The 20,252-nt window shown below is 35.9% G+C and overlaps 1 protein-coding gene and 1 long non-coding RNA gene across 2 annotated transcripts in view; one reads left to right on the forward strand and one right to left on the reverse strand.

The window, feature by feature from the left end:
* The window catches only part of LOC135079848 (transient receptor potential cation channel trpm), a 307,547-nt gene that overhangs the window by 101,586 nt on the left and 185,709 nt on the right, over positions 1 to 20,252 (forward strand). The gene's annotated exons all lie outside the window — the stretch shown is intronic.
* LOC135079855 (uncharacterized) lies at positions 1,060 to 4,153 on the reverse strand. Its single transcript, XR_010258911.1, has 4 exons — positions 3,924 to 4,153; positions 2,594 to 2,808; positions 2,171 to 2,398; positions 1,060 to 1,573 (listed from the first exon to the last, which is right to left on the reverse strand). It is a non-coding gene; the product is annotated as an uncharacterized LOC135079855 (long non-coding RNA).

Below are 20,252 nucleotides of genomic sequence, written 5' to 3' on the forward strand. Positions count from 1 at the left end.
TAACGAAACTTGGTACAATTATTCTTCATACTCCTGGGCAGGTTATAGTATACTTAGGAATTCCCACGGGAACAGGAATTAGCGGGAAAATCCTTTTGTATGAAAAATCTAAACCGCTTAAGTTAGACGCTTTAAATTTCGCACGTAGGTACTTTAGTAAACTAATTACCACGGGAACTGGAATTCGTGGGAAAATCCCTTTGTATGAAAAATCTAAACCGCTTTAGTTAGTCGCTTGAAATTTGACATGTAGGTATCTTAATAAACTTAAAGCTTAGTTACAACAGGATATTGCAAAATTCCCACGTGAACGGGAAAAAACATTTGAACGAAAAAATCTAAACCGCGTAAGATAGATGAAGGGGGTAAAACGGGATCCACGCGTACGAAGTCGCGGGCGGCCGCTAGTTGCTAATAAAACTATTTATTGTCAAGAATTATATGTATAATAATGCGAATTCCCGTTCCCGTGGGAATTAGTTTACTAAAGTACCTACGTGCGAAATTTAAAGCGTCTAACTTAAGCGGTTTAGATTTTTCATACAAAAGGATTTTCCCGCTAATTCCTGTTCCCGTGAGAATTCCTAAGTATACTATAACCTGCCCAGGAGTATGAAGAATAATTGTACCAAGTTTCGTTAAAATCCGTCGAGTAGTTTTTGTTTCTATAAGGAACATACAGACGGACAGACAGACAGACAAAAATTTTACTGATTGCATTTTTGGCATCAGTATCACCCCCTGATAGTTATTTTGAAAATTATATTTCATGTACAGAATTGACCTCTCTACAGATTTATTATAAGTAGGTATAGATATGTAGGAGAGACGTCTTAATTACACTTTAAATCGTAGATCGATAAAGAACCCCTTTGTCAAACCGTATGAATAGCAGCAAATAGAACTTTGCGTATTGGAAAAATAGGAATGCCTACGGAAAAGCCAAACATTTTTTAAAAAGAAGTTAATATATTTTACTTACATTTAAATCCAAAAATATCTTTATTCCGACCCAAGGGTAAGTAGGCAGTTATGTAGGTATAAATGAAAATACGTATGTAGGTACTTATTATTTATTAATGGTCATGTATGTTCTACATTTTCTATTAAATATGGGCCCAATACATCAATGATGTCGCCATCACAACAAAGTACCATAAATGGTTTAACGAGATTCCGATATTTGTATAGGGAATAAGTTTTTTTTTTGGTATGCATAATTGCTACTTTTTTTGCACATAAATGTATGTATGTACCATCCATGATGACAATAGCCTTTCTTTGTGGTAAATCGTTTCCTGGCTTCCCGAAAAGAGACTGGAACATAAAGGTTTCTTTGGGCTACTTCCTCTCTACTAATATGTTGTAACCCTAAATGTGCTGGTACGAAATGTTCCTCCATCATACTGCGTGCTTTCATTACATATTTTGTAAGAGTACTCCTTGAAATGCCAAGTAATGTAGCTATTCTGTCATCTGAATCACCGGTCCTCAGCTTCATTAAATAAGCACCAACTGTAGTAATTCGTGCTCTCTGATAGTATCTATGGCAAAGAAGATCTGAAGGACGAATCTGAAAATAAAATAAAACATCAGATTCACAGTTCAACAATAAGAAGAGCAATATTTATATAGGATTAACGACTTTTGTGTGTAACGGAATAGTAAGATGAGTGATGAAAGATAATTTATGATTTGAACGCTGAATGATGAGGAATGATTGGTCTATGGAGGAAACGAAAGGGATGAATGAGGAACGAGGATTGAGAGTGAGAATAGTGGTAGTTTAAAAGAGTAGTCTGTTGTTATGCAGGAAGTATAAATAAAACTTTACTGAGTTTATTTGGCTCAGGGAATTTTTAACTGGCTTTATAATAGTAAAAATTATGTTTAATATTATGTAAGTAATAATATTGCAATATTTTAATAATATAAGTCTATTTGTATTATACAGGGTGGAAACGATAAGTGATCTATAACACTTTTAATATTGTGTGGCTGGCATACATTTAGTATGGAGGCTGAAAACATTGAATTTTCGGATAGATCCAGTTAAAAGCAATGGAAGGAGTTGAAGGATGGGAAGGCTGATTCGGAAAAAACCTTTTTTATTATTATAATAAACCGGCATAATTATTTTTATGTATTATAAAACTGGCAGGGCTCTTACCTCTCTGGGTTGAATCCAATTTCGAACAATGTTTAATATATCTTGATTATTCTCTGTATCCAAACAATGACTTCAAGTTCGCAATAATGAACAACCACATCCAACACAAACTTGTTGGTGACCTACCGGGGCACCGGTTGGCATATCTGGAGAGTCTTGTGAAGTAGGTGTGGTATCTCTTTGCAATAATGAGTGACAAGCCCCACAGATGTAGTCATTTGCAGTAACCTGTTTAAAAATAATAATAATTAGAAATAAGTTTAAAAAAATTATCAGTTTTTTAATGTCCCGCACTTAAATTATTTTATTTTAGTATTAATTAATTATTAATTATTAATTTACAGAAACCAATAACTTTACAAGAATTAGACTGATTGTATAGCCAATAACATTTTATTAAATAAGGACTTTAGCGTGCATTACCTCTAATGGAGTTAGTCGTTCCACAATTATGTTCCTGATGTTAATATGATGTTGAGTGTTAGTTCTCAGGGACATGAGCTGATGTGAACGTGTTCTAGGCTCTAGTGTTCTACTGCAAAGCACACATTTTCTGCTAAGATTTGAAGTAGATGCATTTGTGTTGTATCTTGGGCTTGGGTCCAACATGTTGTGCATATAAGATCATGAGCTGTAACCTGTAAAAATAAATAGATTCATTGCATGCCATGCCACACATACTCCTGTGGGGCCGTTCAAGTATTACGTAAGCACCAAGGGGGGGTGGGGGGGTCTCTGTTTTGCTTATTTTGGATGACATGGGGGGTAGGGGGGTCTAGATGATGATTACGTCATCGTTAGTTATTTCATCATTGCAGACGTTGTAATAACTGATAGGGATAGAGACATGCGATTTTTGGTTTTACGAAGGTAATACGATAGAGAATAATACAAAGTAATAAAAACCACCGGTTATAGGGGCATTTTTTGGAGAAATTTATTAAATAACCAAAAAAACACGAATTTAAATTTAAAAGCAGTTTTTTTAATCAAAAAGTATCATTTTTATTATTTGTTGGCCTTTTTTGTGTATTTTATGTATTTGATAGAAGATGATAAAAATAGGTGTAGTTTCATCTACATATTTTTATATGTACACTTTAACGTGACTCACACTGTATAAAAAACATTTATAACTAAAAATGTTTACGTAAGCATAGGGGGAGGGGGTAAGTGCTTTGCTTACTTTTGATGACAAGGGGGGCGGGGGGGTAAAAAATGGTAAGAAATCTGCTTACGTAATACTTGAACGGCCCCTGTGCGTTGAATAAATTGAGCCGCAAACCATAAAAAAAATGATAATTCAATATTATGTGCTGTTAGTAGAATTTTGGGTCAGAGGGTAGGGTTAAACAGCTTTAGTAAATAAGCATTGTTGTTATAATAATTAATTATGACGTGTTACAAACTTAGTTACAAAAAATAATAATCTAGTAGTCTTAGTTCCAAAAAACAAAACAAGCTTTCATTGAGAGCAGGGAGATAGTGTCAAAGTAAATAATTCCTTAGATTTACACCAAAACCAGCTGGATTGTCAACATAATTGTTGTTTCGCTCATGCCTCCATTGCGCTGTACCATCGACTAGTTTCTTACAATCGAATCGGGCCTGGCTGTCCACACTGTCCAGGGTTGAACCACAGATAATAGCGGAACATTCATTTCAAGACAACCCGCCATGAGAATGGCAATTCAGAAGTTTGGCAAGGCTAGTACTTATTCATAAGATTGCAGAGCAAAATGTAGGTACTTACCGATCGAGGTGCTGCCCATTGTTGTGTATAATTAAGTTGCTCATTTTCTAACACCATAGAACCACCAGCCGAGCCTTGGCCGAGCCACACAAAAACAGTAAATCCCAGGCTGAGTATGTCGTTATTGCAATCAATCAGAGTCCGTTTGAATAGCCAAGTTTGTAGTTAATAAAGTTCCGAAAATAAAAGCTAAAACCACACTAAAACACAAACGAATCACAAAGAAGGATCAAGCAAGACAGCAACACAGCAAGAGTGAGTGAGAGAGAAAAGGTGATGCGAGTGAATGACAATTTGACTAACAAATAGGGATGTCCATTTAGAATAGACATAATCGATTAAATTGATCGTTTTTGAAAAATTTTATTTTTAAACATTGTGTTGCTATAAATATTTATTTTATTTATTTAATAGGACAACCAACAAGACATACACTGGAAGACAATCAATATTTACAACGTATTTAACTTAATCTAAGTGCTGCCTTAATTATAGGTTGCCACGGCATGCAATAGTGGACTTATACATAAACAGTGTCTACACTTAAAGAAAAGAGTAAATATGTAAATGTAGGTAAATAAATGTGATTAAATATACATAAAATGCAATAATCCACTGAAGCGCTGCGGGCGCGGCGGATCTGCGCCCGTCTAAAGGTCTAATGATTAGACTCTAGTCTAATCGATCATACCATTATTTACTTAAATCGAATTAAAAAAGCGCATCTCTGTCTCTGCTCTGTCAATATGTCGGTGACTTTGATTTCGTTTAAATACTTTTAAAATATTTTTTCGAACTGCAACTTGTCCGATAGGTTTGGACACTTGCAAGTAAATAAATAAAATATACATAAAATTATGGTACATACTAAGTCTTTGAAAATCTTAGGGCGATTTTTATCAATGTCCTTTGTCTGCTCGATTGCATTGATGGTAAGGAGCAATGGTATTATCTATAATATCATTGGTAAGGAGGGACTGTTCTAAATACATATTATGATAGTTGAGATGGTTGAGAATATTTCCGGGTCGATCGCTTCCACCTTCGGCCTAGATAGTACCTACCTACCTACTTATACGCCAAACTATCTTATGATTGTTATGCATTGTTAAGTAGGGTTATAAATAATTATAATTTACATAAGCAGCAGGTCGGTTATTTTTATTTAGGCAAATGTAATATTTTAAAAGACAATACGTACGATCAGATATTAAGATCAAAGATAAAGATTTCTGCTGTGAAAAAAAATATAAAACAGCTAACTTCTATATCAAGTTCCAACGTCGCTATACGTACCTACCTACTTAATGCTACTGGATTATACGTTCATAGCTCAGAAGTTTAGTCCTTTTTCAGCAGTGTTTAGTAAGAATATTATTACAAATGGGCTTTTAGGGATTTTGTTCACATGGAATAAACGACAAAGTTCTTAGTTACTTATCCAATAGGTAGTAGTAACATATATGTAGAAAACAGGAACTTAGATGCCAACGAAAGAAAATAGGCTATCAAATGTTGTTTTGGGGACTTACCTTTATAAAAATATCACATTTAAAAATTCATACCATTTGTTGTTATTTAAAAAACAATGTCAATTTTGACGATTAACTGAAAGTCTATTATCTATGAATATAGTAGCGATATATGGTATCCAGCGGCAATGGCAGTGCAAAATTTTGACAATGACTGTAGTTATCATACTTCGAGTTTGTCCATGGAGACGGCAAAAGTCCTTTAGTTGGCCATAAAGTAAACTTAACGGAAAATGTTACTTAATTGATACCGAGGCGCAACCTGGAAGCATTGCTAAGTGTGCTCCTCGTTACTGGTTCATCGTTCGTCATCGTCATTGTTCGTAAAAACCGGGTCGCGACAGGCAAATAATAAAATTAGTCTTATGTCTTCTCCCTTATTAACTTCGATGGATAAATAGCTAAACCTCCTTGCGCGTAACTGACGTTTGTTGGAAAACCGATTTTTTCAGGCCATCGGATTTTAATTTCAAAAGTCATTGACCAATCCCAGTTCATATAATAACTATTATGACGTTTTCTATTGGCCAAAAGATTTAACTCTCTAAAAATCCGCGTGCAACCATATCCTGCTTAAATATTGTGCACTTTATTCAGCACAGATTAAACAAGCTAAATGACAAATAGAATAGATTGAAATGACAGATTGCACTTGAATTACCCTACTGGTTACACAGTTACTACTAAATAATGTAAAAATAAATTTCACACTTAAACAAAATACATACATTAGTGATAAAATATTTAATTACAGAAATATTGTTTCTGTGATCAAATATTTTGACAAGACTAACACCTTAATTCATAACAAATCAAACAGCATAATAAACCTATTTTAAATATTGCACTGTTTTGTCACTTTCTATCAAATGATGACAGTGCCAAGTAGGAACGAGATAGAACAGTGCAATAGTTAAAATAGGTTTATTAAGCTGTTTGCGTTATTATGAACTAGCTATCCGCCCGCGGCTTCGCCCGCGTGAAATTTTGTCTGTCACAGAAAATCTTTATCGCGCGCGTTCCTGTTTCAAAAACCGGCATAAAAACTATCCTATGTCCTTTCCCGGGACTCAAACTATCTCTGTGCCAAATTTCATCAAAATCGGTTCAGTGGTTTAGGCGTGAAAGCAAGACAGACAGACAGACAGACAGTTACTTTCGCATTTAAGTATTTTTTATTAACACAACGACATTACCCAAAAGTGACGGATAAATCCGGAAATCCGGATAATACCCGGATTGTTTCCGAGCGTTCTTGTGTAGCGAGCCTTAAGGCTGATATCCGATTAATTCCGCTACTTTACTGTTGTTTTACTCGACGAACAACACTGTAACTCGATCTGCTAAACCCTTTGTAGCCGAAGTGATGGATATTTGAGAAGTCATCTAATTGATTGAATGGGGAAACGGTAATTAGTTTTGTTTGTAAACAAAAACAAAAAATATCGATGAAAGTATTTTTGCGGAGATAATATACCTAATAGAACCTTTTGTATAAATTGGTCGAATAGTATCGAATGAACTGGCATTCATATTCATCTGAGGATTTTACTCACTTCTTGTATATCTTTATCAAAAGGCTCTCTTATAACGTTAGTTGACTGCGACAACTACAATATAACTACATACAACGAAAACTGCTAACACTGCCTATTCTATGAATGATGTCATATATCTTTCTATTTTTTTTATGCAAGACAAGGCAATCGCACCTGATGTTAAGTGAGATGCAGTCTAGGATGGTACATATCTGCCCTGTAAGTGCCTATTCACTCTCGCCTTGAAAAGGCCCGGTTTCAATATGCGTTCAATATCTGACGTTACCGTTACTGCCTGGACACGAGTCATATCCTACTTTCGAACTCCTATTATTAACTAAACGATTTCGTCGAGGGTCCTATTATGCTATTTATTTAGTTAAGTTGTCCCCCGGGTCTAACTTAGTAACTTACCTTTACCGGGTTTTAATGGCGGTCAAGCTATAACCTCTTTGCAGAGATGGGAACCATAAGCGGACCTATCTATGTGGTGTTTGGAATAAAAGAAAACGGTTATTTATATTATGATGGGAGATTTACTCGTAGAATGCCATTACCGACGAAGAAATGAGAGTAATATTGACGTCATTATTACTAACTGATATAGTCGGTCGGTATATTAATTTCGTTGCGGGTCCAATGACAGTTTAACTTTCCCCCGGGACAAACTTGACCTTCATTGGTTGGGTTTTTGTGGCGGTCAAGCTGTAGATCCTGGACACACAGGAGTTGCAGTGGTGGGAACGAGAGGTGGGAATAGTCCCTGATATAGTCGGTCCACTTCATTAGGAGTTAATAGACTCCATACATGATGAACGCCGATCAATGTTCTAAGTCAACGAAAATAATCACCTAGATCGGATTAAAAATCTCGGCGTAATCGGTGTCCATTTATAAAAATATATCAACTGAATTGAGACGAGAACCTCCTCGGCTAAAAATACTAGTTTTAGAACAAGGTTTCCCAAACTATGGGCGCTACCCAGTGGTGGGTCGCGAGCGAACATTAAGTGGGCGCTGCCTGTAGAATGACACACCACCCTACAGATCCGAGTCCTTTATTTAGGCGTATTGGTAACGCTTAAATTTCCTATAGGTGGGTCCCGAGTTTGGGAACTTGTATTAGATGAGTCGTTGCCCAGACAACTTTGGGAACCACTGTTTTAGAAGCAGAATAAACTTGTCTACAAAGTTCATTGAAGAAGTGTTAGTATTAGTCCTCTCAAGTGAACCTGAAGAAGTCCAAAGATAAGATAACTCGGTTCAGACGGGATAATTGGTTTCCAGAGATACCAATCAATTGCAGTTGATCAAAGAAAGTTAAAGTTATTTTTCTAAGTTATAAAACTTTTCAATTTAGTTTTGCGAAATTGTTTTTATAGAAGTTTTTCATTAGATTGAGATAAAGCCATTGATAGTACCTACTACCTATGTAATAGTTATTTTTCTTCTTGTAGAAGCTTCTTTGAAGAAATACAAAATTAAATTACGAAAATATGTTTACGCATAGCTCCAAGCTACAGTTATAGGAGGGAGAAATGGACCATTTTGTTTTGACCTTTTTAAACTGGGATGTACTCGTATTTCTTTAAGTTGCACCTTATAGACATTACTCGTGCTTCATAAGGCTGAGTTGCACCACCAAACTTTAACCGCAAAACTATAACGATAACCGATGGTTTTTGTATCGAGTTTGACAGATTTTTGACGTTTGTCAGAAATAAAGTAAGATACTCAGCCTAAGTTTCAATTTTCAGCACAAAAGAACTGATGATAATGCCATTCTGATTCTACCTCTAGTTATGAAAAAGACAGTTCCCCAATAAAACGCTAACGTTGCTGACTGTGTTGTTCTGGACACGTAATTAATTCCACGACTGCGGTTTCGCGCCATTTCGGCACAAAATGGCGTCCTGTCGTCATTACTAATTCCCTTTACACTGCAATACTGACTCGGTATTGATAAGGTAATTAAAACTGTGGAAGAATTATTTATAGATTGTGTCTATTACTTGAAATACACAATGAAAACAGTAATTATTTCAAGTATTTTCGTTTACTACTCGTAGTTTATTAGTACGTGTATTAATGTTATATGAATGAATGCATGGATAAACATGTAGGTGATTACAACATCTATAGAACGATAGCACAAGAAACGCTTATCTAGTTGTAACATTCGCAGTTACATCAAAAATTTAAAGTCTGCTTTATAGCTTCCAAGGCACTCTATTGGGTCCGGCTATGCTTTCCAATATCTTTTAATATTGTAACCTCAATAAGAAGGCTTACATTAAGTTACAATACATAAAATAATATGGCCTCCTCCAGTCCAAGATCTCGTTCTCTGTCATCAGTTCCACGCCCATGACCATGACCACTGCTATTCTCCAGAATAGAATAAAAATGTTCAAGCTAAAACTCGATTTAAACACAATCATACCTGTTTATTCAATTATGACCAAGATTGACACTTATGAACGAGCCCAAATGGCTCTTTACATGATTTGAGTCACCTTCTACGTATTTTAGTCCCTACCTAAACCTCATCATCCTAAAATAAGGAACTGCTTTCTAAAATATGATTATAATAGGTGTGTTTTATCCATCACACAAATAACAATGGATATAAATGCCCCACGGTAAGAGTAGCGAATATCTGTATTTTCTGGACGGCCGAATACCTTCAATTACAAAGTGCTATTGTTCTACTGTGACCTCTGCCCTTTCAGGCCGTTCGGGATCCTTTGGGACATTGTTTCCCAAAGTGGTGTAAATTGTCAGAGAAAAAATTGTGGTGCTCCACCAGCGTTGCCAGACGTCCCGATTTTGGCGGGACGTCCCGATTTTTAAATCAAATTTAAATGTCCCGCGCGGGACATGCTCGGTCCCGCTTTTCGGAGTGAGACACTCACTTCACAAGACTATTGTTTGAAACGCCATATTATTCTAAAGAATAAAACTTTTTTACGATTTCTGTTTTTTTTTATTTTTTTTTATTCTAAAGACGAATTTAACGATAGAGTAAATCTGATTTTTTTGTTAAAATACATTTTCTATGGCTACATTAGCTACCGATTGTCACGTAAACGTAATTTTAAGTCAAATAAAAAGATAAAAATATTTGAAATCCTTTGATTATATACGTTTTTTTACTATGTCCCGCTTCTGACGGAAGAATCCCGCTATTTTCACTCAAAAAGTACCAAAGTCCCGACTTGGCGAAAAAAAAAACTGGCAACGCTGTGCTCCACCCTAGTTGATCACTGTTTTCAAATTCAATAATTTATGTGCTAGAATAAAGTGACGTTTAGTATGGAAATGTCACCTTAAAACACTGTTCAACTAGGGTGTAACTTTTTAGGGGGTTTATGTTCGCACGTGCTTTAATTGGAGTACGGTAACTGTTAGTGTAAATTGTATCATCATCATTTCAGCCACAGGACGTCCACTGTTGGACATAGGCCTCCCCAAATGATATCCATATCGCCCGGTTGGTAGCGGCCTGCATCCAGCGCCTTCGTGCTACCTTTATGAGGTCGTCAGTTCATCTTGTGGAGTTTGTGTTGTCTGTCAAATCAGACATCAGGAGATCCGTAAATGAACTTAATATGTCGCTGACATAGCCCGACGGATTAGCAAGCTGAAGTGGCACTGACGGCCGGATGGGGCAGCAAGGTTCTGGAGTGGAGGCCCCGTACCGTACGTTTAGTTTGAGATGCGACTCTTAACGCTAAAAATTAAAAGACTTGACAATGTTTGATACTCGTAGTTTTAGTTTACTTATGCATAACTCTTATTATGAATTATTATTACTGAAGTTTTTAAATGACTGTGATATAATCCTCCTTGTGACGCAGTTGGGTAAAAAGTGCAAAAAGTTTGACGTTCTCTGTTTCACATGCTGGACGCGGAGGTAATTGGATCCGTCCTCATTCTATTGTCAATTATGAGGGTAGTTTGTGATGAATACAAGACCAAGTGGCAGCACTGCATACTAATGGTGCTCAATCAAACTATAACGACATTTTGAAGAGAATTTATTTTTCTGCCAGCATAATTAATCCTGGAACTACTGAGGTTATTTTGACAATGCCTCAAAAAATGTAGCAGATGTGCTACTTATAAATGTAGCAGAATGGCGCTGGACGCAGCCCGCTACCAATCGGTCAATCTGAAAAACATTGTTCAGCAAGGGACGTCATGTAGCTGTAATAATGATGATGATGATGAACTAACTACTGTAACTACTGAACATGAAGAGTGATTTTTCTATAGAATTTTTCCACCTCTTCTGAAACTTTTCACTGTAAAATACCAATAAGTTTTCAAATTCAAATTCAAAATATGTTTATTGTGAACCACAGGTACATAGGTTGTCAAATTATAATGGATATAGATCGGCTGCGTTCCGCCTTAAAGGCATACAATAGCTAGTGCTTAATTCTAGGGTTAAAGTTTATGCTGAAGGTTAGGTGCAAACATAAGTAATTATCCAGAATTTTTCAAATAATCAATAAATAAATAAATCGGTCCGTCAAAAAGTCACTAGTCTTATAATAACATTTTTCTGTCAAAAAATCATTAAGACTTGTTTAAATAATTAAATAACAAAATATAAGTATGTAACCACGTCCATAAACAAGGTTACTTAATAGATAAGAATATTATTAAAATCTAGCGTGGTCCTATGCTGTCAAAGATTTCATTAAGATCACACCTTGTTTCATAATGAAATGTGTAACTCAATGAAATTATCCACCTCCTCCATATTTAGACTCTATCTTTTACACTGTAAAGTTGAATTTACCACAACAAACTTGTAACAGCAGGGAGCATAGTACGGAGAAGGCAATTTCCCTTAATTAGAAGGGTATCATTTAATAAAGGCTCAGTTAGTGCAAACGTGTTTATTTTGAAGCTAAATAATTATAAAATAAGATCATGAGCTCAATATAACAAAGTCTGTCCTTGACCTGTTAAATCAATATGGTCAAAAAATACCGAAAATCATTTTGAAAAAGGATCCTATTACGTTGAATTTAAACAACAAGAACGCTTAAACTTTCCTACATATCACGTAGGTACATATTACCTTTTAAATTGTACCTAAATCGTAAATAGGAAAAACATGACTTGCATCATTCTCCTTTTCATCGGCTATTGCGTCATATTAAAGTGCTATATATCACTATAAAAGTGCCCTGAAAATACACTTGTTAAAAAAGGTATTTAAATTGAGAGGGTCAAGAACTTCACCTCGAGAACATTCAATAAAATTCAGAATAATTCATTATTCGATAAAATTCAGCATTAGCGGATATTATTCGCAGTACAGCGTAGGTTCGCTGCATAAAAAATATGTATTATAGGTACCTACCTAATAATCTTTTAAAGTGTTTTGCTCACAAATTCTAGAAAAACATTCGAAACAATAGACGACTATGCACAGCAAATGAGGTTTCAGCCTTTAACGGGTACCTAAATTAAATTCAGTCTTCGTTTTGAACCATAATGTCAGGAAAATTGAGTACAAATTATAATGGACTAAATTGCCAGTACCTCATTGAACCGTCGTCTTAGCTCGAAGGACCACTTGAACCGTCGTCGTCGTGACGGTTTAAGAAAAAGCCAAGGCTTCGTCGGACTGGTTTATTGTCTAAAACCAATATTAATAAAATTCACAATTTCATCAGAAAATTCCCGTCCATTGCTCGTCGTCTGTCAAAAGTCCAGTCAAAAAAAACGTCGTCTCGTTTATCGTCAGCCAGTCCTAGTCTATGTCTTTGACCATGCAGGCTGGACGCCGCGACACTCATGGTAAACAAATGACTACACCTTAATTGGTGCATCCTTGAAGACGAGAACAGCGCACGCCTTCTCCCTGACCCATGATTAAAAAGGAATTCAGAAAGGCTATTGTTCAGCCAAATGGAAAATCTAGACAGACCGGGCAACGTAATTGCGGGCACGTCATGCTCGCGTGTTCAGACTCCTTTGACTTTTAAATATGGCTACGACACGCTACTACCAATGCCGTTCGTGAAAACCTTTCAGTATAAACGTGGTACGTGAAATTATTTTAATAAGTACCTTGCTAATCTCTGTGCTGCATGCATTGCGAATTATTACAGATTTTTATTTTTATTCATATTAGGCAGAACACAACTTTTTTGGTAGCAAGATCGCAACTATTTACTCGTATTACAGCTATTTATGATAACACAGCGCGTGTAAACTGTAATTTTTCTTTTATTGTAGCTTTTGCTTGATACATCATGATGAGCCTAAACTTAGGGGTAGATTTGAACTCAGTGGATAATAGTAATGGCAAATGGTACATATAGGCTCGATGACGAGACGATTACCGATTACTAGTGAAAAAGAGCGTGCGTAAGCCAAAACGTCCAGCAATGGTCTACCTTTGGCTAAGATGTAGAAAATGTATAACTATAACTGAATATTTGTTCCTTTTTGGTACCTTACGTATTTGTGTAGATTCATGTTAAAACAGTTTTAGATAAAGGAAACATAAAACTGTCCGGTGGGAATGTTCAAAATATAACAAAGAGCAAAGCCATTGTTCCGTGAGTAATAAAAAAGATTTGTTGAACAACACGCTAGTGGTTCAGTTTGCATCGATGTGACGTCATTCAAAACATTTTCAGAATATAGCTGTGCAATTTTCATAGAGGTACCTATAAACCGGCCGTGCTAGGATGCGCGCTGTGAAATCGAATCGGTTTCGATTATCGATGATTTTAGACGACAAATATAAAGGACTAGCTTTCCGCCCGCGGCTTCGCCCGCGTGGAATTTTGTCTGTCACAGAAGACTTTATCGCGCGCGTCCCTGTTTCAAAAACCGGGACAAAAACTATCCTATGTCCTTTCCCGGGGCTCAAACTATCACTATGTCAAATTTCATCAAAATCGGTTCAGTGGTTTAGGCGTGAAAGCAAGACAGACAGACTGACAGAGTTACTTTCGCATTTATAATATTAGTATAGATTATTGCGTAAAATTGATAAAATGTGTCTATAAAAGTTTGCCACGCCGTCGTGTGTCTTTTCTTATCTTACAAGAGCTTTTTGTTATTTTGCAACTTTCTCACCGTGAAGCCTGGTAAAGGCACTCAATGTATTTTATTTCATAAACAAAAGTTGCCAACCCCTGTCATTTTTGTTTCAATTTTGGCGAATGAACTCTCAGCATTACGAACTCTGAACAAAAAGAACAAATTCAACGTAAAAAGTCGCTGATGCGTCACCCATTTGATATCCAGACTCCAATATAAGAACATAATTGTTGTTTATATGATGTTGAAAAACTCACGTATTTGCAGATGAGTTCGTTCATTATTTTGTGAAGTTTTTGTGGTATTACTCTTAAGGCCGGGTAGCAGAGAAAATGGCGAAAATGAGGTTTTCATTTTTCATTTTTGAGGTACTAAACAGTAAAATTAAAGGCTAAGATTTTTATTGGGCATAGTTGAGGATATTTTCTAGGGCTATTAACGGATGGAAACACGATTTGATGAAGTTGACTCGATAGAATAAATTCCCAAAGTTACCTCTATTCGTTTTCTATTTATGGTTTTATTTTTAAAATAAGTGATTTGAGATTCTAAATCTTTTACTAAACTAAAGTTCAGAAATAACTTGAGGGCTTTTAACGGATGAAATTTTTATATTGCGTCTTATTTAGTTACTATGTTAAAAAATGTGGAAAAAATCGTCCATGACGGCTTGGACAATCTCAATCAGTCGCGCGGTGGCGCTTACGGAGGACGGACGCGTGTCAGTTTTTTGGCCCTGACAGTTCGCGATTTGTCAATATTTTTGACAATGATGACTTTGATGAGTCACAGTATAATAATATCAGTGTTACTGGAGAAAGCTTAAATCTATATATATGTTACGGTCAAAGTGATAAATGTGAAAATTATGAATAATCGCCGGTTATTATGAATAATTACCGCATGATTTGGTAAATGTGATAAATATGAGGTCATTTATGTGTGTATAAAACTAAATAGGCGGCTTAGGGGTGGCCCAAGGGCCACCCCCGCCGCACCTTAACCTATTTTTCACTTTCAAATCAAAACATTATGTTATAGGCATCATGGAAAAGTATTATTATGCAAGAAACATTCCAAACTCATTATGCCAAATTATATTAAAATATGATATCAAAACGTTCAAAAGTTTGGCTGTACACGAGCACGTTACACAAGATGTTGTTCTCTTTTATGAAATTTGTTAGTACTAAGGTTGAATTATTAAATAATCACTGTTAAATGTGATTAATTTATCACTTTTACCGCGAATGTCGGTAATTATTCATAATAACCGGTTATTATTAATAATTTTCAATTTATCACATTAACCGTAACATATATAAAAGAAAGTCGTGTTAGTTACTCCACTTATAACTCAAGAACGGCTGAACCGATTTAGCTGAAAGTTGTCAGGGAGGTAGTTTAGAGCCAGGAGAAGGACATAGGATACTTTTTATCCCGTTCGAAATAAAAAATAAAAGTCTGCTTATTTATTGCCATTAAGGCGGAACAAAGTTCGCCGGGTCAGCTAGTTTTTGATAATTAATTATCAATTTTGTCTACCTATTGAAATTTAAATCGTTCGCATCCTTTTAAACGAAGACTCTACTCATGATACATAGTACATTCCTCAAATATGAGACAAAACCAATGAGTTAAAATTAAATTTTAATAGTACCTACATACAATCGTCTTACACTCTTTAGAAGAGCACACTGACACAAATAAATAATAAAAAATACTGTCTAAGGTCTGTAGCTAAAGGTCTAAGCTGTAAGATAGAAGAATCTTCTAGCCAAAAAGATGGCAGATGCAGCAGATGTCAACGGATTTAAACCTGCAGTTCATATGATTCCTTGTAGACTTGAGTCTCTAGAGCGTCCCTTCCTCCACCATGCGTAAGAATGTTTCAAAAATACTGTGTAAGGTCTGTAGCTAAAAGTCTAAGCTGCAAGATAGAAGAATCTTCTAGCCAAAAAGATGGCAGATGCAGCAGATGTCAACGGATTTAAAACTGGAGTTCATGTGACTCCTTGTAGACTTGAGTGTCTAGAGCGTCCCTTCCTCCACCATGCGTAAGAATGTTTCAAAAATACTGTCTAAGGTCTGTAGCTAAAGGTCTAAGCTGCAAGATAGAAGAATCTTCTAGCCAAAAAGATGGCAGATGCAGCAGATGTCAACGGATTTAAAACTTGGAGTTCATGTGACTCCTTCTAGACTTGAGTCTCTAGAGCGTCCCTTCCTCCACCATGCGTAAAAGTTTTCCAAAAATACTGTCCAAGGTCTGTAATAAAAGTCTAAGCTGCAAGATAGAAGAATCTTTTAGCCAAAAACATGGCAGATGCAGCATATATCAACGGATTTAAGACTGGACTGGTACAACCTTGCAATGTCATCCTCTCATTGTTATCTGTAATGTAAATTATTTTTAAAATGTATTTAAAAAATAAAATGTTCGTTTTATTATTTCAATAATCTGACCTCTCAACTCAACTACACTACACAAACACCTTTGTTCGCAACTGTACTGACGAAACCTCGATATTATACCGTTCATTTAAGATGGCAAGCCTTATGTATGGAACGGTCGCTTTTTTGTAACCTTTATAATTTGGTCGGCTTATAGAAGAATTCCTGATATTTTTTTGCAGTTCGATAACTTTCTTATAAGTCGTAATATAAAACTGAAATTAACAGGATAGCTTATTCAAGGAACATTTTAATTTGTCCATTGTATGCCATGCTCCCTTGTTATAAGGGAATCGCGTATTCGGCCACGAAAGTAAGACTGTTAAAATAAATTAGATTTCTTGAAATCTCTCTTTTGCGCAAAGCCACATCATTTATATTTACTGTGGTTATAAAGGTGTACCAGGGGTACATGCTGCACCTTTTTATTCGATTGTGAGAGTACTGGTTTACTCACAAATCCGTTTTATCTGATTTTCGAAATCTTTTAATTACACTGGTGTTTATCATTCAAATCAATGACTAATGTTTGAACTAATTTGGACATATCAAGGTCTATCACGGTATTTTTTTCAAACTTCTGCGTTGAGCCATTTACGAGATCTGGGACATTACAAAACATTACCCCAGCAAAATTCTAAATAACTTGAGAACCGGAACACGAACAAATTTTGCTATTCGTGGACAAATTACTACGCAACAAGAGCTATCTATCCATGTATTTGGTTCCGGGATAGAACGACTTTCAAAAAAATAATTTGCCAGGGTAATGTTTGAAACGTTACCCCAGCAAAATCTGTTTTTTCCTAATAACTTTAAAACTATAATTTGAACGAATTTTGCTATTAGTGGACAAATTTCTGCTCACGATGGACTAATTATCTGCTATACTCTCGACTCTCTAAAGCACAACATTTATAAAAGTTTTGCTGCGGTAATGCACTCCAGGTAACCGTGTGTGATGCTCATTGCTCATAGTGATTTTCGATACAGAGCCCCGTACATAATTTATACATGAATTATGGAAAGAAAACACCCAGACCAATACAAACAAATATGTATGCAATTTTAGTATGATATTTTTATGTATTAATAAACAAAAAGACTGAACAAAATTGATGCGTGTACTGATTAATGTAATTAACCTCATGCAAAGTTTCGTGAATTGCAACAACTATAATTTATTATCCAAGCTATAAATAATCGCTACTACGAGTAACTGATCATAAAATGTTTTTCCAATCGCTCAAGCTCCCGAGGATCTACCGATAGGTCGGGTGACGTAATCTTGAAATTCTTTTAGCCGGCGCGGAACTTCCGGAAGGTCGGGTGACGCCACGCCTCTTTGAACCGTGTTTACTTTGGCAGTTATATTCTATATTTATTCGATTCTAAAATATATTCCCAAAAATTTTGAAAGTTGTTTTAATTTGTATCACTTGGATATGATTTGTATTAGAAAGTGCTATGAGTGTGACGCTTGAACGGAAGGAAGTCAACCTAACCTAACCAACTGCGTATTTCTATACTGTGTAGCCGCGAGAGCTCTTTGGCGCGCTGTCTTCGGCGAAGTATTGCGCGCGCAGATTTTGACAGCGCGAAATACCTACTTTAGCAGATATACCAAGCCTTAATACCATTACCTCCCGCGCCCAAAGTCATTTCAGAGATGACTCCATCTTTTTACGGGGGTCGGTCCTTTGAGTTCAGTCGCCTCATTGGAGGCGCGAAATTTGGTACATAATGTCAGAAAGGTGTAATCTTCGTAAGAGGTAAAATAAGTTAAACGGTACGAATGAATCTATCTAAACTCAATCATGAATAAAATGTTGTCGAAATATTGGATTGGATTTTGAATACAACTAACTGCAATCCTAAATGTACTCGTATGTAGGTTTATTTCATTTCAGTGGCAAATAATAATTGATTTAACTATTTATTTGTTTCAAAGCAACAAAAAACATAACACTTAGGGCTGATTTTTCAATCGTCGGATAACTTTTAACTGAAGAATAAGCTTGTCATTTTGACATATTTCCCATACTGAAACTGTCAATGTGCCAAACTTATTCTTCAGTTAAAAGTTATCCGACGATGGTAAAATCAGCCCTTAATCGAATGTTAATTGTGTTTTCAAAGTTTAAGTACTTTTTAGAGAAGTCGGATATTGACTAGCGAATAGCGATTGATTTGGAACCGTATATCAATGCCATGAGGTTCAAAATACGACCAGTCAGTCAGTCATCATCAGTTTTTTTCCTTTTTAGTATCCCACTTCGGGGACACTGCCAATTCAGTACTTATTTATTTTATTGCGGGACCACATCACACAGACTTTTTAATGAATACCAAATAGGAGAGCTATAGAATACTAAATACAGGGAATGAAGTGGCTGCTGAATTGAGATTTTATTTAGGGATATTCTGAACGAGAGATTTTGTTAAATATTTAGGTAGGGTTTAACTCAAAATACCTAAATCGCAATTAGTGACTACATTTGGAACTTGTTATTGTGAAATGTTAGATAAGTAACTGGGTAACTCAGTAGGGGAGACCGAGGAGAGGTGTGACAAAACGATTTCTCTGCAACTATAACAGTTGGCAAGCTGACAATTTCATGTGTACGGAGTGTCAAAAGAGCAACGAATCCGCGACGTTATCTCGATAAACTGTTATATTTTCAGAGAAATTGTCTTTTTTTCATGTCTTCTCTATTATAAAAAAGCTTGTAAAAAACTAGCCATCCACCATAAGAAGATGGGAGACCGTTTCGACCATCATTGTGTCAGAGTTTGAAAGACATGTGTTAAAAATAACGGTCTCATGCGACCACTTAGGTTTCCATGAGCTAAAACTAATTCTGTCAATTTCTATAACATACACAACTTAATTACTCATGATCGAACCTTGTTATTAATTAATAATAATTGTTTAAACTCAGAGTTAACTTCATTTGGTACGTTGAAAACACTCACTGTTAACGAGTATTTAATTAAAATTAACACATCAATCTCTCAGATTTCCGTAGTTTTCAACAATGCTCAGTGATTTGTTAAAACTTGTTCGGGTCGAGTCGTGTGCAGGCGCAAAGTTTAAAAGTTTCGGAGCTTTTACACGGGAAGTGTTCCGTTTTGTTTCAACTTTCTTGTTTTAATCGATGGTTAATTAATTAAAACATTTGTCGAACACGTGGGATAGGGAAAGTTTTAAGTAGAACAGATGTCGGTTAAAACTTTAAACTCTTGTGTGGAGAAGATACTGGATGCTGAGTTAATCACTAGGTATTTAGAACTCGAACTCCACCTATGTTCTTCTGATTAATTTCGTTACGGGTCCAATGACAGTTTAACTTTCCCCCGGGACAAACTTGACCTTCACTGGTTGGGTTTTTATTGGCGGTCAAGCTGTAGATCTTGGCTACACAAGAGTTGCAGCGGTGGGAACGAAATGTGGGAAAAGTCCCGTAGGTATTTAGAAACACTGAAATCCTAAACAATAGTCCTGGCACAAGAAGTTCAACTCTATTGATCACTAGACACTCCTCCGAATTATAAAAAAAAAATGATTGTGAAACACGCTCATAATGTAGTTTGAGGTTTTACATCTGCTTTAACACATCGTGTGAAGTTACTTTTTGTAACCATGTGCGTAATTAACGGTTTTATCGTGATGTGTAAAGACCGGCGGTGACTAAGGAACTCATGCGCTCTCGTGGAATGTTTTCCGAACA

Source organism: Ostrinia nubilalis, chromosome 17 (assembly GCF_963855985.1).
Source record: "Ostrinia nubilalis chromosome 17, ilOstNubi1.1, whole genome shotgun sequence".
Classification (NCBI taxonomy): Eukaryota; Metazoa; Arthropoda; class Insecta; order Lepidoptera; family Crambidae; genus Ostrinia; species Ostrinia nubilalis.